The sequence below is a fragment of the Odocoileus virginianus genome, chromosome 7 (assembly GCF_023699985.2).
Source record: "Odocoileus virginianus isolate 20LAN1187 ecotype Illinois chromosome 7, Ovbor_1.2, whole genome shotgun sequence".
Lineage (NCBI taxonomy): Eukaryota > Metazoa > Chordata > Mammalia > Artiodactyla > Cervidae > Odocoileus > Odocoileus virginianus.
Window position 1 is genome coordinate 81384894 of NC_069680.1, and position 23580 is coordinate 81408473.

At 48.7% G+C, this 23580-nt stretch overlaps 1 long non-coding RNA gene across 1 annotated transcript in view; it reads left to right on the plus strand.

The window, feature by feature from the left end:
* Positions 1 to 1906: 1906 nt before the first annotated feature.
* LOC139035937 (uncharacterized) overlaps positions 1907 to 23580 on the plus strand; it is a 36809-nt gene continuing 15135 nt past the window's right edge. Inside the window, exons 1-2 of the long non-coding RNA XR_011488590.1 lie at positions 1907 to 2143; positions 7915 to 8025. This is a non-coding gene — a long non-coding RNA (uncharacterized lncRNA). The remainder of the gene's footprint in view (positions 2144 to 7914; positions 8026 to 23580) is intronic.

The window sequence follows — 23580 nt, forward strand, 5'->3', positions numbered from 1 at the left end:
TTACAGAGTGGCTTCACTTGTGGTTTTTTTCCATTACTTCCTCAGTTCATTTTTCTGCTGCCAATTTTAGAAGGCCATAAGTCATAGTTGTTGTTAAACTTTGTCAGTTAAAATGTAACTCTAAGAACAAGTCATATGATACATTGGGGCCAAATGGCCTTTTGGAAAGCTTGGTGGTGGGAGGTGGGAGAGCCAGTCCCAGTGCCTTGGCTCTTCTCTGCTATGTGTTATGTGTCCTGCCCATGGGAAAACAGAGTCCCCCGTTGGTGGCCTCTGCTCCCAAAGGCCACTGATCCGAGGGAGGGAGGCTTTTCAGCATTTATTCCGTGTGACCCAGGAATGGAACATAATCTTGTTATTTGAAATGCTCGTGTGTGCTAAGTCGCTTCAGTCATATCCAACTCTGTGTGACCCTATTGACTGTAGCCTGCCAGGCTCCTCTGTCCATGGGATTCTCCAGGCCAGAATACTGGAGTGGGTAGCCTTTCCCTTCTCCAGGGGATCTTCTGGACCCAGGGGTCGAACCTGTGTCTCTTACGTCTCCTGCATTGGCAGGCAGGTTGTTTACCATCAGCGCCACCTGAGGAATCCTTAGTCTTACACAATAATGAAATTCTCGATTGTTGAGAGAGACTTGTATATGTAGCAGCTTTTTTTTTAAAATGTAGACATTTACTTATTTATTTTATTTGTGGCCGTGCCGGGTCTTGTTAACAGTTGTGGCATGTGGTAGCATGTGGAATTTGGTTCCCTGACCAGGGCTCGAACCTGGGCCCTCTGCATCAGGAATGTGGAGTCTTAATCAACTGGACTACCAGGGAAGTCCCTTCCTCATGGAGGTTTTATTCTAGTGGGATCGATGGACAGACAGACACGGGCTGACTCACCCCCACAGTGCCTTTTGCACATGAGGCTAGCTACAGCCTTGAAGCAGAGTGACAGAGGGCCAAGAGAGCCACCAGGAAAGACTCTGCCTTTATCACAGGCAGAGCAGGATACCCTGGGGTCTGTTGTGAACTCTCCAGAGCCTTCCCGCCTTCCCTGTGGAGTGGGCACAATGCCACTGCTCACAGGGTGAAGTAACAAATGTGAAAAGCACGTTTGTTGTTGTTGTTAAGTCACTAAGTTGTGTCCAATTCTTTGTGACCCTGTAAACTGCAGAACAACTGACTGGTTCAGAATTGGGGAAGGAGTACAGTAAGGCTATATATTGTTACCCTGCTTATTTAACTTACATGCAGAATACATCATGGGAAGTGCTGGGCTGGATGAATCACAAGCTGGAATCAAGATTGCCGGGAAAAGTATCAATAACCTCAGATATGCAGATGACACCACTCTAATGGCAGAAAGCCAAGATGATCTAAAGAGCCACTTGATGAGAGAGAATGAGAGTGAGAAAACTGACCTGAAAGTCAACATTTAAAAACTAAGATCATATCACTTCATGGCAAATAGAAAGGGAAAAAGGAGAAGCAGTGACAGGTTTTGTTTTCTTGGGTTCCAAAATCACTGTGGACGGTGACAGGTGTTGGCAGCTCCCATAACCCTCTCCTGGGTCCCTGATTATCAGGTCCATTTTCTGCCTTGTCCTTTGAATAAACTGATTGAATCATCCAACCTTCCCTGGACAAACAGACCCTTTCCAAAACAGCTGGTCTGAATGACGTTTGTCGGGACCTGCTCCCCCAGGTCCTTCCACGGCCCCTCAGTGCTGGCCCTTAACGAACATGCGTGGGGGCCAAGCTCCTCTCTGCGCCCTGTGTGTGCTGCGGCCCTGCACTCTGTCTGCCTTTGGCCACAGCTTCTCGATGCGCTGTCTACGGAGAAAGGTTTCAAAGACTCAGGAAATGAACTCACTTTTTTCCCCCTCCCCCTCCTTTTCCAAAACAGTGCCGCCTTCCTGGAAGAAAGCAAACAAAACAAGTGTGACTATTTAAAAGATTATTGGAAAATGCCTTCTTCATGAATGCTTCGGCTCCTCTGGGCGGATGTGTCACCTTGGGCTCCCTTTGCTGCTCAGGCCCTGGTGCATGTGGTGGGGAGGGGCCAGGGAGCCTTGGAGGAGGAGGAGGAGCTGATGGGGCCTGATGCACAGTCCCCTCCAAACAACCACAGGCACCCCGCACACTCGGATGTGGAGGTGAGTGCACATGTGTGTGCGGGGCCCATGTCCAGCTGAAATTAGCCCAGTGGTCTGCCTTCCTCCCAAGCGTGGACTGGCTTCTGCCGGGCGTGGGGCTGACTATTTTGGGTTCCTAGGTGTTGTTATAAATAACATCATGGGCTGTATGGGGGATTGAAGACGAAGCCTTTTCCTTTTGGCCATCTGGGCAGGATGCTTTTCCTTTGATGAGGGAAAAAAAAAACCTTAGCTGTGTTTCAGCTGGAAAGCTGCCTCCCAATTAAGGTGACAGTAGACACTGAATGACCCTGTCTTTGCAGGAACGAGAGCAGGCTCTGTCCAGGGTGGGGGGCAGGGCATGGAAGGCCCTCCAGTTGCTCGGGCCCTGACTTGAGGGGACCCGGGGCCAGGAGAGCCCCCTTGAGGTGTTCAGTAGTGTGGCCTCTTGGCTCAGGCTTTTCCATTATCAGGCTGTGACAGCCACGCATGACAGACACCCTCCAGAGATGTCTCTCTGCTTTCATAACACTGAAGGATTTTTTCTTTTCTGACTCATCTTCAGAAGATCCCCCTCCCCCTCGTCCTTTGAAAATAAATATAATTAGTGACAGGCAGACATACTGTATATAGCCAGCCCTTCTTATCCGGGAGAGTTATAATTAAATGTACACGCTGTCTGTTGTTCACTGTCTGCTAAATGCTTCGCCACCCGTTTTAGGGAAGCGGCAGCCCCCCGGTGGATGTTGCAGGCAGAGAGAGCAGGTGGGGCTGAGTTCAGTGTCCCGCAGAACGCCAAGGCCGGAGTGCTGGCGGAGTGGCACGTATGCCCCCTGTCCATCGCACTGCCCGCCTCTCTGCCTTTCTCCATCGTCAACCTTGAGTGGCTCCAGGAAATGCCTGGTCAGTTCTGGGGACTGTCCCCTCCTGGGAGGCAGAGAGATGGTTGCCAAGCCTGGTTGTCATGGCAACACGGTGGCTGCTGCTCCTGCAGCTGGTGAGATGCACCTGAGCATGTGCAGGTTGGTGAGATCTGCCCTCCCCAGGCCAGGGGCCAAGACTGTCGCGTTCATCTGTTCCTGGCTCCTGGCCTGCGAGGCTGGCACCTGGGCCATGGCCCTGAGCTCAGGCAGGTTATCCCCAGGTAACCCTCGACTTGCCTTCCTAACACCAGGGTGGGCTGGGTGCTCGGCGGCCACTGTCCAGGCCCCGGGAGAGGTCATATTCTGCTGAAATCAGAGGGTCAGGTGGCTCCGGGAATGCACACGCACCTCGTGGATATATTCTGGGACCACAGCACGGCCAGCAGGCTTGGCGACGCTGGGCCTGGCGACACAGGAGAGGCGGTGTCCCTCCCGCCCCTCGGGCAGCTGAGGCGGTCACCGGATGACGAGCTGGCCTGGCCCTCTCTGGCCTGGACTGAATACAGCAGCGTCATCTGAGCCACGGGCACCTTTACCCGGGTTGCTCTCAGAGTGTTTTCCAAGCAAATAGTAGTTTCATAACACCCGTGAGAAGTAGGTGGGGTGACAAAGCATTCTTTGTCCCTGTCTTATAGATGGGGAAATGGCAGGGCTGGCCTGGCCAGCTGGTGAGGCCAAGAAGGGGAGGCGGGTGCCCTCCCCTCCCCTGGGACTCTGGGGTGCGAGGGGCCAGGGTCTGCTGGCTCATGGTCTCAAGCCCAGCTCCTGGGGGGAAGGGGGAGACCCCTCAGGGACGGAGGCCAGGGGTGGAGGCAGTGCAGGGCTTCTCGGGACTGACCAGCCTCGGTAGCCAAACCAGGAACTTGGTCATATCCCTGTGGTCTGAGTTGCTGACCCCGGCCGTGGGTGACCCCAGCAAGTGTCAGCGGGCTGTACCGAGCCCAATCTGCTTGAAGTTACTGGACTCTTGGAAGTGGTGATTAAGTACTTTTTGAGCAGCCCGTGCTGGTCATACTTCCAGGTGCCAGGGCTATGATGGTGAATAAGGCAGACGTGGCCCCTGAGGCTTGTGGGGCTCACAGGAGACAGAGAGTCACCACGTCAAATGAAGAGGAAAATAAAAATGCACGATGTAGCAGAGACGGGCTGGAGGGGAGGCTGGGGGAGGAGGCCAGCTTCAGGGAGGGGAGCAGAGCAGGAGTCTTTAGGAGCTAATCCCAAGTGATGGGGAGAAGCTGGCCTGGGACGAGCATGCCAGAGGGAAGGGGCAGTGGTGCAGAGGCCCGGACAGGGGAATGAAGGTGGCCCGCTCGAAGGTCAGGGAGAAGGACGTTGCAGGAGATGACGCTGGGAGTAAGCAAGCATTATGTGACCTTGGATTTCTTGGAGAGGCGGTACCAACATAATTTTCTGATGGACTGGACGCGGGGCATGAAGGAGGGAAGAGTTAACTAAGGATGACCTCTGAATGTTTGCTTGAGCTGGAGAGTAGAGCGGCAGATTGAGATGCGGAGGGCTCGGAGCATGCGGAGATGGGAAACGAAGAGGATGGTCTTGGACAGGGGTGTTTGAGATGCTGCCTTCCAGCTGGCTGCAAATGGAGCTTGAGTATCAGCCTTTCTTAGGCTCTCCTTCTGAGATCAGGGAGAAGAAAGACGGAAAGTTGGGACTACCCTGGTGGTCCAGTGGTTAAGACTCTGAGCTTCCAATGCAGAGGGCAGGTTCGATCCCTGCTTGGGTAACTAAGATCCTGAATGATGCATGGGCCAAAAAAAAAAAAAAAAGTGGCGAGTTGTATGCCAGTTGGGTTTTAAATTCACTGGGGCCTTCCAGGTGAAGCCTCACATCCCGTATTTCTCAAGGAGGATTATACTCCTACTTTCTGAGTTGGGGGAGGTCTATTCTACTGTAGGGGAAGGAGACCAGCCAAGATGGCAGGTACCATATTGTGAACAACCTTCTGCAGACCCAGCCTGCTTGTCCCTTCCTGTTCAAAGCCAAATCCTTGGTCATTTGTCCTTGGGCATCGCAGTTAGACTGATCTCGTTGCCTGTGGGTGAGGAAGGACTGGAGCCTTGTCTCTCATTTGGTTGATTAAATGGAATGGTAAAGATTTAGCCATTTCTTCTGAGAAGAGGCATTTGAAGAGCTGTGAGCAGCAATGTCATTGGCCAGAGAGGGATCTGTTGAGTAGCAGGGCCGGGATCCTTTGTGCCTCTTCAAAGCATGTAGCTTAGAACTTGTTCATTGTTCTCTTGTAGCATAAATTTGAAACTATAAAAAGACTTGATATTGGGCTCACCTACAATATGTCACTGCAAGGCCAATTTATAGCCAGTAGTACCATGGAAGCTCCAATTCTGGGTCTCTAGGGAATTATTTTAGCGCAAAGGATTTATTATGATATTTGCATATATGGGAATCTCCTGACATCGTATCATAAAGCTTTACAGTGTGGCATGGAGTGTATATTTTGGATTTTACCCTGGAAGTTTACTTGCTGATGTGCTAAAGACATTGAAGTGGATTTGGGGATATCAGTTCTCATACCCCAAGGACTCCTTGGGTAAAAAGTCAGAAGTTCATCTATTAGGATCAGTTTTTCAACCAGACAGAGTGACTGTCACTGGTGGTGTGCTTTCCAACTCACAGAGTGCTTTCACGGCCATTTCCTCATCCAATTCTGCCCACAGTTCATATGTGGATTTAGAGGCAGCAGCTCAGAGAGGTTGAGTCATTTGTCTAAAGTCACACAGCAAAGGGAGAGCTGGGAATGAGACCCAGTTCTCTGGCCTCTACCTGCCCAAAGCCCTGCTGTTGCATCTTTGGTGGAAAAGGGGCAGGGTGGTTCTGGCACCTGGAGCGACCGTGTGACAGTGAGTTTGGTAAGCCCAGCCTGGGAGGTGTTTGAAATTCCCTGAGCTGGCACCTGGGAGCTAGTTCTTTCCAGAAGGCTGTGTTGCAATGTGACCAAGAAGGTTGAGACTGAAAGCCATTACTTCACCCATGTGAGTCAAGGTCACTCGTCACACCAGGAAGTGCCCGGAGCTGCGACGTTTAGGAGGGGGGTGAGCTGCTGAGTGAGGACTTGGTGTGGCCTGGCACCCTTCCACGTGGTGGGGAGATGGGGAGCTTCTGGAAGGGAGGATGTGCTAGGCAGCTCGGCCCGGGAGCCCAGAGTCCCCTGGGACCCTGGCCACACCCGAACCAGCCCCTCTTCTGAGAATGCTAAGTGGGGGTTGCACCCACAAACAGGAGGGATGCTGGTTCACAGGAGCCGGCTGAGGCCTTTTGCGTCCTGTGATGGGCATGACTGGAGGGTCATCTGGGGAAATCTGAGCAACTGCGAGTTACCTGAGTGTCCTTGCATGGATGACCTCTCTTCCTAGTTGAGCAGGTCATGCTTGCTTTCTTGTCTGAGAAGTCCAGAGGATCCCACCTGCACTGGTGGCCATGGAAGTCCTGTGCCTCAGAGCTGGGGGGGGCAGACAGAGTCCTGAACACATGTGCACATGATCCTGCAGTGAGCACCTGTATATGTTTTGGCCACGGGATCTTAATTCCCCGGCCAGGAATCGAATTCATGACTCCTGCAGTGGAAGCTTGGGGTCCTGACCACTGGACTAGCAAGGGAAGTGCCAGGCACCTGTAACTGATGAACTAGGCTAGTGCTGGGGCCTTCTGCCTCACACTTGCGACCTGGCTCTCCATCACAGCTCCTTTTTGGCCTCTCCTGATGAGAGTCCAGGGCTGAAATGTTCTTGAAAGTCACCACTCAGGCATCAGGTTGGTGTCCCTTCTTCAGAGAGGCTTTCCTGACATTAACACCCATGCCCCCAACAACCTGTGTGCTTCCCACGGCACATGTCACCACTAGAAACTGGCTTCTCTATTTGTTTGCTTCTCACATCTCTTCTCACGCAAAGATAAACTCCATCAGAGGTGGCACTGTACCTGGTCTGCCTCCTATCATACCCTCAGCACCTGGCAGAGCCTGGTGCTGGCACACATGATATCAATACCCCGAATGAATGAATGCAACCGAGTAGCTGACACGAAGGTGGGCTGGAGTCGGGGGCAGGTTCAGCTGAGCAGATGACCCGTGAGCACCCTCGAGGAAGCTCTGGGCTCCAGCAGCAGGCAAACTTTGTTCTCCGGGACCCCTGCAACGCTCTCTCCGGGGCTGAGCTGGAGGAGCATTCTAAGAGCATGGTTACTCCCTGATGAATGAATCGGTTATACGGAGGAGTAAACCCAGGGACTGGCCAGAGGTCAGGGGTCATTCAGCCTCAGAAACTGCACATGTCAATAGCATTGAGGCACCTAGGAATGTGGTTTTGGTCGATGTAAACTTGCTGCAATAGACCACACCTGCTTCTCGGCCCAGGGACGTGGGAAAGAGAAAGACACGGCTTGTTTTGGTGGTGGCGGAGGAACTGGTAATGGTAGAAGCATGCCCTTCGTCTGACTCAGAGCGGGTACCCTGCCATCGCCTAAGGACCTCAGCGAGGTCGGTCCAGGGCTTCTTGCCCTGCCTCGTCAGCGCTCGGCAAGCCATGTGTTCCAACAAGTACTGGCTTAGGGGATGGAACAGCCTGCCTTTTGTCCAAATTTTTCCTTTGAACTTAAGGTGTACAAAACACCTTTCGAAGAGGGACATAATGGGATTGGGATGGGAAGACTGCCTCACTTGGACACTCAGGTCCTCAGCTCTGCCCAGAGGGTTTCTGTCATCTGCTCCTCTGGCGCCTGCATCATACCCAGTTTTTGGGCTTCCAGCCGGGCCAGCATCCATGGTCTCCTTCCCGGGAGGCAATCACATTCCCCGAATCTTCTTCTTTTCCTCTCCCACCCCCCCCCCCCCCCCAGTTATTCTGCTAAGAGGATGTGGCAGTTGAAGAGTGAGCTTCTGGAGTCGGAAGCCGGCCTGCAGACCCTGCTTCGATCCCCAAAACTCTTGAGGCAGAGAAAGCAGGACAGGTGAGAAGCACAGCCAGAGAGTGACTCGCAGAAGGGGTAGGTTTCACTCCAGGGGATTCTCCCGGTGCCAGGGAGCACGCTCAGCCCTCTCCCCTCCAGTCTTCTCTCTTGCCCAAGAGCCGCTGGTGGGAGGGATGACCTCCTTTTCTCAAGCAGTGGGAGGGCCTACCTTCCTCGAGTCAGGACCACAGCCTTCATCCCTCACAGCGCCCCTGTGAGTCAGGACCACAGCCTTTATCCCTCACAGCGCCCCTGTGTGGCAGATGCTGTAATTGCCTTGCAATTCATCCTGGAGTGTGCCCCTAGGGTGCTGGGACCTGAGTCTGAATAGTGCCTGCACCATACTTTGCAGAGAGGGGCATTTGACAGATGGGGCCAAAATGTGGACCTGACACCCACCCCCTCACACACCTTATACCTTCTGTATGAATCCTGTTCTCAGCAAGTGGTGGTTTAAAAGCCCATAGCCATGGTGATCCACTTTGGATTCAAGCTACATCCTGAGGCTTTTGTAAGTCTCCCCTTGGTCAAATGAGCAGTTTGATGCTTTGGTTCTTTAAAATGCTGGAAATGTTTATTTCTTCTTGCCTGTTGTTCTTTCAAGCTTGAAATTTCTCTGCACATCAAAGTCTTCAAAATGCCCTCAAACTTGTCTCCAAAGGCATTTTCACTTGGCTCTTGGTGATGGCAGATGTTCTTCCTTTGGGAGGCTGAAGCTTGTGTTCTGTTCTCCAGTTCGGTGATGTTTAGAAGACCAGATACCGAGACAGACAGCCTTTTTCTCAGATGAGCAGAAATTTGTGTTATGTTTTCATAGATTTTGATGATTCTAAGTAGGGGTTGCTGAAATCCACATGGTGTTTGATGTGCAGTGGTTTTACCTGTTGCAGTCTAGGTTTTTATGGTTTTATAGCATCTTAGTACAATACATCAGTGTTGCCATATCCAAGAGGACTTTTTTCCACCATCATACTTGGTATATCTTGAATGTATGTGTATACCTTACAGACAGATCTGACAATATTTCACTCAGAATTCATTTATCTTTCTAAAGATTCTCTTACCTAGTCATTAAAAAATGCAATCTAATTACCTAGGTAACTTTTTCATTAAGCCCATTAAAAACTGTATTTATTTATTTGGTTGCACCGGGTACTAGTTATGGCACATGGCATCTTCGATCTTCGTTACAGCATGCTGAATCTTTAGTTGTGGCATGCAGGATCTAGTTCCCTGATCAGGGATCGAACCCAGGCCCCCTGCATTGGGAGCGCAAAGTCTTAGCCACTGGATCACCAGGGAAGTGCCAAGCCTGTTTGTGTGTTTGTTTAAATAGAGGAGAACAACAACATTATAGTTCTTGATTTTTTGTCCCTCTTTGTCCCAACTTACCAAACGATATCTGTCCTCACACGTCTGTCTGTCTCTTGCTCTCTCCAGGAACTGGAAGTACACTGCCCTTTCCTATTCCTGGCCACCCATCTGCGTGTCTGTCTGCATCCTGGCCCCACAGCCCACGCCTCACTCCCTCCAGCTCTCTCGCCTCCTAGGGAAGTCAATTCTGTTACCCCGAAGAATTCTGATTTTCCTGCTCTTCACCCTTAGCTTCACTCATTCAGGACTTATCTATACTCTTGCTTTCACTTCCTCACGACTCCTTATGAACCCACAGAAGACACGCTTGCTAAGGTCACTCGTCTGCACTCTTTCACACTCATTGCCAGGCACACAGGGGCACCTTGAGGGAATGGTCCCACAGACGTCTCAAGCTCAAGACGGCCAGGAATGAATGTGCCATCCTCTCCAAGTCTGCTTAGCTCCTGGTATTTCCCGTGTCAGCTGGGGATGCTGACTCATCCAGGTGCTCAAGACAGAACACCTGTGAGGGAACGTCCTTACCCCACCTCACCTCCCCTGTTCTAGTCTATTGGTTGAGTTTACTTTCTGACTCCTGTCTCCTGGGTCAGTCTGCCCTTCAGCACTTGGCAGCCCCACTGGGCCCACATCTCTCTTGCCTGGACCATGACAATAGCTGATCTCTTAGTCTCTTTGCTTCTCCTTTGAAACTCCAAACTGTGAGTAGAGTAACTGTTGACAGTGGGACTATGGCCAGAACTCCTGGTCTTTTTTGCCCATATGTTTTACCACAGGATATTGAATATAGTTCCCTGTGCTCTATCACAGGACCTGTTTGTTTATCCATCCTACGCATAGTAGATTGTATCTCCTAATCCCAGATTTCCAGTCCAGCCTTCCCCCGCCTCCCTTCCCACTTGGCAACCTCAAGTCTCTTCTCTGATGGTGAGTCTGTTTCTGTTTCATAGGTTAATTCATTTATTTCGTATTTTAGATTCCACATATAAGTGATATCATATGGTATTGGTCTTTCTTCTTAAAAACTTTATTATGTATTTATTTATTTGGCTGGGCTGGGTCTTAGCTGTGACATGCAGGATTGCGGCACGCCAGATCTAGTTTCCTGACCAAGGATTGAACCCAGGACCCCTGCATTGCGAGTGTGGAATCTTAACTGTTGGACCAGCAGGGAAGTTCCTGTCTTTCTCTTTCCGACTTATGTTACTTGGTGTGATAATCTCTAGGTTCATCCGTGTTGCTGCAAATGGCATTGTTTCATTCTTTTTTATGGCTGAGTAATATTCCATTGTGTGTATATCTATGTATGTGCTTACATGACTGCTGATTAGTTGTGGGTCACATACAAGCTGTTGGCCTGGCATGCAAACCTGGACCCTGTTTATATTTTTGGCCCCATTTCCTGATACTCCATGCTCTAGAAGTACTGAGCAGCTTGTAATGACCAGCACCTGCATGCTGGTCATGCCCATTGGCACTTCCCAGGTGACTCAATGGTAAGAAGCCTCCAGACAATGCAGGAGATGTGGGTTCGATCCCTGGGTCAGGAAGACCCCCTGGAGAAGGAAAGAGCCACGCACTCCAGTATTCTTGCCTGGAAAATCCCATGGACAGAGGAGCCTGGAGGGCTGCAGTCCATAGGCTCGCAAAAGAGTTGGACACGGCTGAGTGACTAAACAACAACGACATGCCCATGGCCTGGATTAAGTATGATTCTCTTTGCCGGGAATAACTCTCAGGTTCCTGGCAAACTCCTATTCATCCTGCAAGATTCTCACTCAGGATCACCACCACTTCCTGCTAAGACAGCCCGCTCCCTAGGGCAGGGTCAGTCACCCTCCTCTGAACTGTGAGGAGACCTCTCTCATTTTCCCTGTGACTGTTGTCATTATCTGCCTTCCTGCTGCCGCTCTCCTCTGTGGGACTAACCGTTCTCAGGGCAGCACCTGTTTTGCTACAACCCAGTTTCTAGCACAACATATAGCATGTTAGATTCTCAATAAACATGTCGAGCTGAGACTGCAAATATTCTTCTCGTTGTTGTTCAGTTGCTCAGTCGTGTCTGACTCTTTGTGACCCCCACGGACTGCAGCACGCCAGGCTTCCCTGTCCTCCACGATCTCCCGGAATGTGCTCAAACTCATGTCCATTGAGTCGGTGATGCCATCCAACCGTCTCACCATATGCCTCCCTCTTCTACTGCCTTCAATCTTTCCCAGCATCAGGGTTCTTTTTTTTTTTTTCCCCAATGAGTCAGCTCTTCACATTAGGTGGCCAAAGTATTAGAACTTCAGCTTCAGCATCAGTCCTTCCAATGACTATTTAGGATTGATTTCCTTTAGGATTAACTGGTTTGATCTCCTTGCTGTCCAAGGGAATCTTAAGAGTCTTCTCCAGAACCACTGTTTGAAGGCCTCAATTCTTCGGTCTTCAGCCTTTTTTACTGTCCAGCTCTCACATCTGTACATGACTACCATAGCTTTGACTATATGGACCTTTGTCACAAAGTAACGCAAACTTTTGTTGGCAAATATTCTAGGAAAGTACAAACAAAAGTCCTTGGTCCTGGTCCTCAGGCCTCTTCAAGGCTAATACAGTTCAAAGAGAAACAGCTGGCAGGGCCCCAAGAGACATCACAGAGCTCCCCTGTCTGGGGTGGCCGACTGCTCTCACATCGCCTTTTTTGGTCAGAAGACTTGAGCCTGATTTGGCTTTGTCATTTACTGATGCTGAAACTCTCCGAGCTTCAGTTTGCTAAAGGAGACAAGGATTTGCTAGGATAACGCAGCTCAGAGCCTTCTGTGAACCTGGGGGCTGCTACAGAGTTCTCTTCCTGCCATCAGGCATCTGGGCTTGCATCTCGTCTACACACACGAGGGGCATGTGTGCCCCCAGCCTGTGCACAACACTGTTCATAAAGGTCGATGCGCTGGCAGGGACGTGGCTTCAGCTGACAGTGGTCTAGTACGTTAGCAGCTGTGTTCCTTTATGGGGGCGAGGGCTGGGGAAGGTATTATAACAGTGCTGTTTGGGGTCATCTAAGGTTGGACAATGTGATGGAGCCACAGAGTCAAGGGCTGTGGAGTGGTTCTGTTCTGACTCAGCACATTCATCAGCAACTCCTGGGAGGGAATGGCTGGTGGGGATTTGGAGGGAGCGGGTGGGAATGGGGGATGGGGCCTGGGCATGAGTGGGAGTGGAGGTGGGGATTGAGAGGGGCCAGCAGGTGCAGGCGGCGTCACACGAGGGGAGCCCAGTGATGGTTATGGCCATCAGCTGTGGGTACAAGTTCCCCCGGAGCTGCCGCGGCAGCCGGGGTGTGGCTCAGATGGCCCCCCACCCCGGGCAGCATTTGGCACACGCGCCCATCAGTGAGGGGACTTGAGCCCCGCACTGCAGTTGGCCTTCATCGTCCTGGTTCTGAGTGACAGCTGCAGAGACTAGACCTTGGCGCCAGTGTGTGTAACTCCTGGCATTAGCTACCCAGGTTGGGCATTGCTGACACTTTCCAAGTTCTCCTTTTTTGCCCTAGGAAGATCCCTAGATTCTAATCATACAGGATGCCACATGTTTTGTGCCAGATTCCTCAGCAGATATCTGCCTCTCCCTGCACGTTCCGGTGGCCACAGGCAGCGGCCTCCCTCTGCTGACTGTCCTCACCTGGTGGGGTTTCTCTGGGGGCCGCAGCCTCCTCCCATGACCGGCTCTCTCTCTACGAGCTAGACTTTGTTTTTCTGCCCATTCCTACACATCTTCACCCACTCACTTCTGCCCCAGTGCTACCGTGTGTGTTCGTGAGTCACTCAGTTGTGTCTGATTCTTTGTGACCCGACCCCATGGACTCAGCCCACCAGGCTCCTCCGTCCATGGGGATTCCTAGGCAAGAATACTGGAGTGTGTTGATATGTCCTCCTCCAGGGGATCTTCCCGACCCAGGGATGGAACCCTAGTCTCCTGCATTGGCAGGTGGATTCTTTACCCCATGCCACCTGGGAAGCCCCCTGCCCCAGGGCCACTGAGCACTCTCTAAGCCAGCTGCCCCGCTCAGCCCAGGTATAGAAACAGGACAGGCTCAGTTCTGCCCTCCAGAGCTTGTGAGACCCAACGACAGAGTGAACTAAGTGCTCTGAGATCAGATCCTGGGGCCCTCAGCAGGGCTATCAGCACAGAGTTGCTCAGCACCTTTTGGGGAGAAAATAGTGGCATCGATCAATACAAAATACATGCTACTTATGTATGAACATGTGTGCTCAGTCTGTCTGACTCTTTCTGATCGCATGGAGTGTGGCCCACCAGTCTCCTCTGCCTATGGAGTTTTCCAGGCAAGAATACTACAGTCGGTTGTCATTCCCTTCTCCAGGGAATCTTCCTGACCCAGGGGTCAAACCCGTATCTCCTGCATTGGCAGGTGGATTCTTTACCACTGAACCACCTGGGAGTATGAACTATGTATGAGCATAGATAGCACCATCAAGCATCTTCCAGGGAGGGTGCTCTCTAGATATGAAACTCTTGGTGTCCTTATTATAATCAAGTCACTCAGTGACAATCCACACGTATGAAGGGCTTCCCCTGTGGCACTAGTGGTAAAGAACCCCTCTGCTAATGTAAGAGACTTAAGAGACATGGGTTCGATCCCTGGGTTGGGAAGATCCCCTGGAGGAGGGCATGGCAATCCACTCCAGTATTCTTGCCTGGAGACTCCCACGGACAGAGAAGCCTGGTGGGCTACAGTGCATAGGGTTGCAAAGAGTCAGACACGACTGAAGTGACTTAGCATGCATGTACACACACATGTGAATACAGACATAATTAGTTTTGAGGGGATTAAAACATGGCTCAGAGAAAGATTTTTGGAGATGGGCCATGTTTGCAAGCAGAACTTTCTTTCAAAACCCTCTTGGGCAGAGGCAAGACACAGGAATCCGGGGATAAAGGTGAAGCTCCGAATGGAACCCACACCCTGGTGTGCCTCTCACCAGGCACCTCACCTGGGTAAACACACATTTGCATATCAATGTACGGATTAGGGTGCTTCCTTCTCTCAGAACTAGTTGGTGCTCTGTTACACGCAGAGGCGGACAAACAGGCCGCGATCTTTCAAATTCCTTGCAATATGAGAGTAGAGGATTCAGGTCTTCAGAGCCTGAGGCCTGAGCCATTCAGTGATTTCTTTACACTCTCCCTGAATGCAAGTGATGCTGTTTGGTAACTGGTCCTGCCTTCAGAAGTGGGCCTGGCCTGCACTGTGCTGTGCTAAGTCGCTTAGCGTCTGACTCTTTGCGACCCTATGGACCGTAGCCCCCCAGGCTTCTCTGTCCATGGGATTCTCCAGGCAAGAATATGGGAGTGGGTTGCCATGCCCTTCTTCAGGGAATCTTCTCCACCCAGGGATCGAACCCTTACTCTCCTGTGCTGGCAGGAGGGTTCTTAACCACTAGCGCCACCTGGATGGCCCCGGCCTGCACTAGCCAGGCAAAAATTGAAATTCCACTGGGAGCCAGTCATTATAGGAAGCCTGGAACTTGGAGAGGAAGAAAGGAGGCTTTGATGGTTATTGATGAGTTCACTAGGTACAGATGGAAGTTTTCAAAGAGACCGAATGAAATGCCAGGTCCCTAGCTTGTGTCCTCATGTTGCTGCCGCCACGAGGAGCAGGTGGGAAGGCTCCGGAGTATCGGATGTGTCAAGTACAGGTGAGCAGGTAACTGGATCACCGCAGGGCCCTGAGGCAGCCAGGGCACCGCATGTGATCCATCAAGGGAAGCGGTGTCCCGGGGCAAAGCTGAGCCCCTCCCACCCGTCAGCTGTGGGACTCGTAGGTTAACCTCAGCCTGTTCCCACAGGACTGACATTGACTGGTTCCAGTCGAGGGAAGCTGATGCAAATCAGTGCCATTTCCTCTGCAGCAATAATTAACCCTCTGCAACCTTGTAGGAGCAGGTAGTTTTGGGAGAATGGTGGGGAGATGTTGGAGGCAGATTAGCATTTTTCAGCTCTCATGGTGATTTGTGCTGAATTTCAGTGTGTGTGCACGCGGTTCCAACTCATTACCATAAAAGAACCTCATAAATTCAATTGCTAGGCAGGGAAAATCGACTGTTTAGACAGAGGGCCTGGGATGCTAGTCTGCTCTGAGGGACTGTGGGAGGCCTGGTCCCCACCTGAGTGTCCTCAATTTCCTGATCTGACCTCTAGAATTTGTCCAGCCCAGGGACCTATGATCCTATTCACTGTAACGAATCAGAGGCCTGCCGGAGGAAGCATCTAGCCTGCCTCTCTGAGCAGTCGCCAATAGACGACACGTGATCTTCATTTCCAGTCACTTGAGAGACAGCAGTGCCTCCTTGGGCCCTCTGCACATGAGCAGCTGCCCTGTGATTATGTGTGGTGGGCTTACTTTGGGGGGATCGGGTGGCCCAGTGAACTGATTACTTGCAGGGGTGGGGCTCTCTGTTTCGGTTATTTTGATCCCAGCATTTAGCACAAGGCACTCAAGACCCAAGAACCATTCATGGAAAGAGTGAAGGAAGACCAGAGGGAAGAAAATTTCCCCAGAAATCCTTCCTTATGTTGGAACCAAATCCTACCACCATCAGCTCAAGTCATGTTCTCTGTAGCTTACTCTTCTTTCCATCAAGCATTTAGACACATCTTTAATTGGTTCTTAATACTTCTCAAGAATACCAATGAGAGACATCAGGTCTGTTATCCGCATTTCATTGATCAGGCGGGCAGGCAGAGAGCAGAGACAGCTGCTCTGCCATCCGCCATGGCAGTGGGGTCTGGATAGGAGCTTGGTGTACCCACGTGTCTTTCCCCTTATTGGAGGGTGTGCTTGGAAGGGGTCAGTTAGGCCAATCCTCAGGGCCCACTGTCCCTGGTCAGGCTTCTAGAAACCTAGCACTGACTCTGGTTTCCAGAATGGTGAGCGTGTATTTCCTTTTGGGGGTCCTCCAGCTGTGAGTGTGATGAGCATACATCAAGGTGCCTGAAGACACAAAAACAGATGCCACGTGTAATTATTATCTTTTATTTACTTTGAGGTTGAGTTTCATAGGAAAAGAGTGTTGTTTCATTTGCATTTAAGCCTATGTTTAACTGTGGAACGAAAGGCTGGCTTTCCTTTACAGGAATTTCAAGGGGTAGATGTCACCTGGTCCTATGGACTGCATGTGTGTGTTTCCCGAAATTCAGATATTGAAACCTAACCTCCTGTGAGATGGTATTAGTGGTGGGACCTTTGGGGGGTAATCAGGCCAAGAGGGTAGAGCCCTTTTATACGAGAGACCCTGGAAGCTCCCTCAGCCCTCTGCCCTGTGAGGACACCGTGAGAAGATGCTGTCTGTGAGCCGGAAGCAGGCCTTCATCAGACACTGATCCTGCTGGTGCCTTGATCTTGGACCTCCAGCCTCTTCTGCTGTGAGAAATTAATGTTGGTTATTGACAAACCACATCGTTTATGGTAATTTTGTTATAGTGGCCTGAATGGCGTAAGACACAGCCCTAGCAAACTGATGCAGTGTTTCTAAGAGATGTAAACAAATGCTCACAGAGGCCATTAACGTGTGTGCGCGCGCACGTGTGTATCAAAAAGTGTGTGGTGGTGGCATCTCTGTGTGTCAATGGAAGACATACTTTGTCATCCTCTATGTCGTCTGGGAAAGGAATTTGATAAAATAAAGAACTTCGAGGGCATTCCCTGGTGGTCCAGTGGTTAGGACTCTGGGCTTCCACAGCAGGGGGCACAGCTGGATCCCCGGTCAGGGAAATAAGATCCTGCATGCTATGAGGCATGCCCAAAACAGTAAACAAATAAACACATCAATATTTTAAAAAGAGAGAGAGAAAAAAAAGAACTTCATGCTCTTGTTTCTGTTTTTTGCCTCAGAATGCTTGAAGACCTTCCCAGCTGTTGTGTGTTCGGGTCTGGCTCTCAGGCCTGAACACAGAGGGTGCCGAGGGTGACTGGGACCAGTCCTGGGTTTCTCTGAGCCCCTCAGAGAACACTCTGAGTACATAAGAAACCATCTGTGTGCTGCCTGCAGCAGTAGCCGTGCTGCTGAAGCACAACAGCATGAATTAAGAAGGAAAATTCTGAGCTTAAAGTTAACCCCACTCTCTACCAGCATATACAGTTAACTGATATTTGACAGGAAAACCAAAAACACCCAATGAAGAAAGGATGGTCTCTTCAACAATGATGTTGAGAATAATGTATAAACACATGTAGAAAAATGAAACTGGACCCCTATCTTATACCATTTACAAAAATTAACTCAAAATGGATCAAAAAGACTTAAATGTAAGACCTGGTACTCCTAGAACAAAACAGAAAAGAAGCTCCTTTAACTTGGCATTAGCAAAGATACTCTGGATGTGATACCAAAAGCACAAAAAACAAAAGCAAGTGTCAACAGGTGGGACCACATCAGGCTTAAAAGCCTCTCTGCACAGCAACAGAAAAAAATCAACAAAATGCAAAGGCAATGTATTGGACGGGAGAAATATTTGCAAACAATGTATCTGATAAGGGGTTAGTATCCAAAATAACAGAAACCCCCAAACAATTTGATTTAAAAAAAATAGGCAGAGAATAAATAGACTTTTTTTTCCCAGAGAAAGTATCCAAATGGCCAGTGGGTGCCTGAAAAGATGATCAGCATCACTAATCCTCGGGGAAATGCAAATCAAAGCCAAAATGAGCTGTTAGAGTGGCTTTCATTAAGAAGACGAGACAAGTGTTGGTGAGGAGGTGGAAGGAAGGGAACCCCTGTGTACAGGGGTAAAATGTAAATCGCTATAGCCACAACTGAAAACAATATAGAAGTTCCTCAAAAAATAAAAAATAGAACTGCCATATGACCCAGCAAATTCATTTCTGGGTATATGCCCAAGGGCAATGAAATGAAAACAGGAGAGTGAAGAGTGACATGCACTCCCATGGGTATTGCAGCATTATTCACAAAAGCTAAGATATGGAAACAACTGAAGCATCCACCAACACATGAATGCATAAGAAGATGTGGTGTATATATACAGTGGAATATTACTCAGCCACGAGAAAGAAGGACATCCTGCCATTTGGAACAACATGGATGGACCTTGAGGACATTAGCCTAAATGAGTCAGATGGAGAGAGACAAATACCACTTGAATCACTTGTATGTGGAACCTATTATAAAAAAGCCAAACTTGCACAAATAGTGAGTAAAACAGTGGTTTCCATGGGTTAGGATATGGGGGACTATGTGCGCTATTTAAGGATATGAGCTTGCAACTGGTAGATAAATGAGCTTTGGAGGTCTAATACATAGTATAGTGAATATATACAGCAATACTGTATTCATCAAATTTGCTAAGAGACTATATCTTAATTATTCCCACCACAAAAAGCAATGATAGGGGCTTCCCTGATGGTCTAGTGTTTAAGGTTCTGTGCTTCCAATACAGGGGGCACAAGAGCATCAGAGAGTGGGCCTCGGTAGTTATGGCACACAGGTTTAGTTGTTTGGAGGCCTGTGGGGTCTTATTTCCCTGACCAGGGATCAAACCTGTGCCACCTGCATTGTAGGCAGACTCTTAACTGCTGGACCACCAGGGAAGCCCCAGCTTTGCTCTTTAGCTTTGCTGGCTCTCCAAAGCTCTTTCTGAAATCAGCCTCACCATTTATAGCTGAAGTTTCAAACCAGCAACTTGGGTAGAATCTAACCGTCCATGTTTTGTTTGGCTGGCATGATGTTAATAAAAACAATTTAGTTAATTAAAAAAAATCAGGAGCTCTCACATAGAAATCTAAAATTCCAACATTTTTTTTTTTCTTACTTAAAAACCATCACTTTGACTCTGCAGGGTCTTCGTTGCGTTGTGGCCAGCAGGGGCTACTCTCTGGTTGCGGATTGAGGGTTTCTCTTGTTGCAGAGTACGTCTAGAGCCAGGGGGCTTCAGCAGTTGTGGTGCATGGGCTCAGTAATTGTTATCTGCTATGTGGCACGTGTGATCTCAGTTCCCCTACCAGGGGTTTAACCTATATCCCCAGCGTTGGGGATGGACCACTGGACCAATAGGGAAGACCCTAAATTTCCAACATTCTTAAAAAGTCTTAGGGAGGACGTACACTCACCAGTTTGTCCTGTCCTCATGATTCTTGGTGTTTATATCCATCCCACTTATTCACTCCTACCTATTCAGCCCCTACAGACACTGAGTTTTTGTCTCTTGATATATGTATACCATATACTAGCAAGTTTCCGTCTTCTTGTTAAGACAGCAAAAGTACCAAGAGTCTTCAATGCAGTGGCTCCACCCATTTCTCCATTTTACTGCATCTCCCTCCCTGAACCCTTCCTCCATGGGCTGATGCTCAGCACTGGTTGCCAATCATGTCCTCTCCCCATGGCTCATGGTGTCCCTTCCCTTAGGAATGCCAACCTGACTTCTGAAGGCCAACTCATGGTCATGGTTTCCTTCAGGATGGTGCCAGGAAGCCTTCCTCCACTATTAAAGCCCTCTGAAGCACACTCAGAATCACATTGCCATTTGGCTAAATTTTTTCCTCTTCCATTATGGTTTGTCACAGAATATGAATATAGTTTCCTGTGCTATACAGTAGGATCTTGTTGTTTACCCATCCTGTATGTAATAGTTTGCATCTGCTAACCCCAAACTCCTAATCCATCTCTCCTTTACAACCCTTCCCCTTGGCAACATGAGTTTATTCTCTATGTCTGTGAGCCTGTTTCTGTTTTGTAGATAAGTTCATTTGTGTCATATTTTAGATTCTACATATAAATGATATCATATTGTATTTGTCTTTCTCTGTCTGACTTACTTTACTTAGTATGATAATCTCTGTGTCCATTCAAATTGCTGCAAATAACATTATTTCATTCTTTTTTATGACTGAGTAGTATTCCATTGTGTGTGTATATGTGTGTATGTATGTATGTATATACATGCTGTGAACACTGGGGCCTACATGTCTTTTTGAATTAGAGTTTTCTCCCAATATATGCCCAGGAGTGGGATTGCTGGATCATATGGCACCTCTATTTTTAGTTTTTTGAGGCACCATCATAATGTTTTCCATAGCGACTGTACCAATTTACATTCCTGCCAACCGTGTAGGAGGGTTCCCTTTTCTCTACACCCTCGCTTGGCTGAATTTCTTTACTGTACAGATTAAGAAATGGAAAATGTGACTCTCAAGGATTGTGCACAAGCAAAACTGTGTAAAACTGTGAGTAGAATGCAGGCGACTGGGAAGTGGGACTTTCTCACCAAACCATGTGCTCTTCCTGCAGATCCAGCCCGAGTGATCTCAGCGTCTCCAGCATCATGTGCTTAGTGAATTTTCTCTGACTGATTGATTGATTACTAAAACAGTCAGTGCTCCTGGCAAAGCAATTCTCACTCTGTGAAACACATTATCTTGATGTACAACTGTCTCTAGAGCTTAGATTGGAGGAGTTCAGTATAATCTTCAGATCATTTAGCAATGTCTTGGAGCTACTGGACATGAGATAAAAATCTAGGAAAAGTGCCTGCTGTTGGCCAGTGGAAAGGAGGGCGGGTGACTTGCTTTAGGGGATTTCAGGTTTGTTTTCCAATCTAAAGCAAGGGTGGGCAAATTACTACCTGCAGATCAAATCTCTTGCCCACCGCTTGTTTTTATAAATAAAGTTTTATTGAGACATAGCTGTCCTCATGTCAGCATGGTCTATGGATGCTCTCATGCTACACTGCAGGGTTGAGTAGTTGCAATAGTTGAGTTGTATGGCTTGCCGAACCAAAAATGTTTCCTGTCTGGTTCTTTAGAGAAAATTTTCTGGTCCTCCTGCATGCAAACCATTCAAGAGCCCTCCAGGTCGGATGTTATTATTCCTAATTGCTTGCTTCTCTGGATCCCCAATCTCACTACCCACAGTATGTGTGGGGGATGGAACTCAACTATTTGACTCCAAAACTCATCGTCCTTTGACCAAATGCCCACAGGACAAAGTCCCAGTTCCCTAGCATGAAACAAACTCATCCAACTGTTCCCTCCTGTAAGTCCCTCCGACCGATGGCTTTGAACTCCTTGCTGGTTTCCAAACATGCCTTGCATGTATGTATGTATTGAGATCTTTGTGCTTTGGAGTTGTGGTGCTGGAGAAGACTCTTGAGAGTCCCTTGGACAGCAAGGAGATCAAACCATTCAATCCTAAAGGAAATCAACCATGCATATTCATTGGAAGAACTGATGCTGAAGCTCCAATACTTTGGCCACCTGAGGGGAAGAGGTGGCTCTTTGGAAAAGACCTTGATGCTGGGAAATATTGAGGGCAAGAGGAAAAGAGGGCAGCAGAGCAGGAGATGGTTGGATGGAACCACCGAATCAATGGATATGAGTTTGAGCAAACTCCAGGAGATAGTGGAAGACAGAGGAGCCTGGCGAGCTACAGTCCACGGGATTGCAAAGAATTGGACATGACTTAGTGACAGAACAACAAGATGAGATCTTTGTGAGTGACAAACCCTTTTCACCAAGTCCCTGGTTCTCCTTCCTAAGTCCTGATGTATCCTATATATATATATATATATATATATATATATATATATATATATATTAGATATTTTTTGGATGTGAACCATTTTTAAAGTCTTCATTGAATTTACTGTATTTATTACAATATCGTTTCTATTTTATATGTTTTTTTTTTTTTTTTTTTTTTGCTCTGAGGCATGTGGGATCTTAGTTCCTCAAGCAGGGATAGAACACGTACCCACACCCCTCCACATTGGGAGGCCAAGTCTTAATCGCTGGACCACGAGGGAAGTCCTGGTCCTGATACATCTAAAATCTTACCTCCTCTGTGGCAGTTTCTCTGACTTTGTCAGTTGAGTGAATAAAAATGAAAGCTAATATTACTGAGGGTGTCCCTGGTGTCTCAGACGGTAAAGAATCTGCCTGCAACGCAGGAGACCTGAGTTTGATCTCTGGGTCAGGAAGATCCCCTGGAGAAGGGGACGGTTACCCACTTCAGTACTTTTGCCTGGAGAATTCCGTGGGCAGAGGAGCGTGGTGTGCTATAGTCCGTGGGGTCGCAAAGAGTCTCACATGACTGAATGGCTAACGCTTTCAACTGGGTATTTTCTTCAAGTTGTGGACTAGGCTGTGTGTTCTATTTGATCGTTTTAGCATGGCCCTCAGAAGTGGACACCGAAATTCTCATTTCTAAGGGGCATGAAACAGCTTCAGTACCTTGACCACAGTCCCAGAGTTAACAAGGTTCGATTTCAGGGCTTGGCCCCGGTCTGCTTGGTATTTGAGCTGAGCTGTTATCACCAGGCTCCATCCGCATCCCCTTTCTGCCCTGCCCTGCTCCTTCAGCCCCATCTGTATAGCATTTGCTCAGTCTGGCGTGACAGTATCTCCTGGAAGCTGGGGACTTCTGGGGGACAGTGAGCCTGTCCCCTTACAGTGGTGACCTGACACATGAAGTGACTCAGTAAAGTGTTTGCTGAGGGAATGACAGCATCGCGACTTCATCATGCCAGCCTTGAATTTCATCTAATTGCTCCATCTGTAGTATTTCAACAGCACTTGGCAGTTTGGGGGAAATAAGTTCCCTGAATTCCTTCCGTTAGTGCCACCATCTCCCTGCCTCAGGTTGGATCATGCTCAGTGAACAACCCCGGCCTCATCCCCACGCGGTGTTTCAGTTTTTGCTGTGGTCACTTGGTACCCACTCCTTTCTTAGCATTTCAAAAAGGTTCTTATGTTTCATCCATAACTGAGTAAAGGTTTGAGCTGTGAATAAAGGATTGATTAAAAGTAACAACAGCAAAAATAACTCCCTTTTCAGCCTGCCCTCCTCCAGAATATCCCCCAAATCTGATGAGACAATGCAGGCAGTCTGTGATGTTTAAATCCACAGCATCTTATGGGTTTACTCAGATTCCAGAAAGGCAAACATGGCTATTTATCGTAACAGTCAGTCCCCCATGTATGAATGAGTTCCATTCCAAGAGCGAGTTCGTAAGTCCAGTTTGTTCATAAGTCCAATGAAGTTAGCCTAGGTACCCAACTAATGCAATTGGCTATATAGTACTGTACTGTAATAGGTTTATAATACTTTTCACATAAATGATACATAAAAAACAAACACAAGAAATAAAGCATTTTTAATCTCGCAGTAG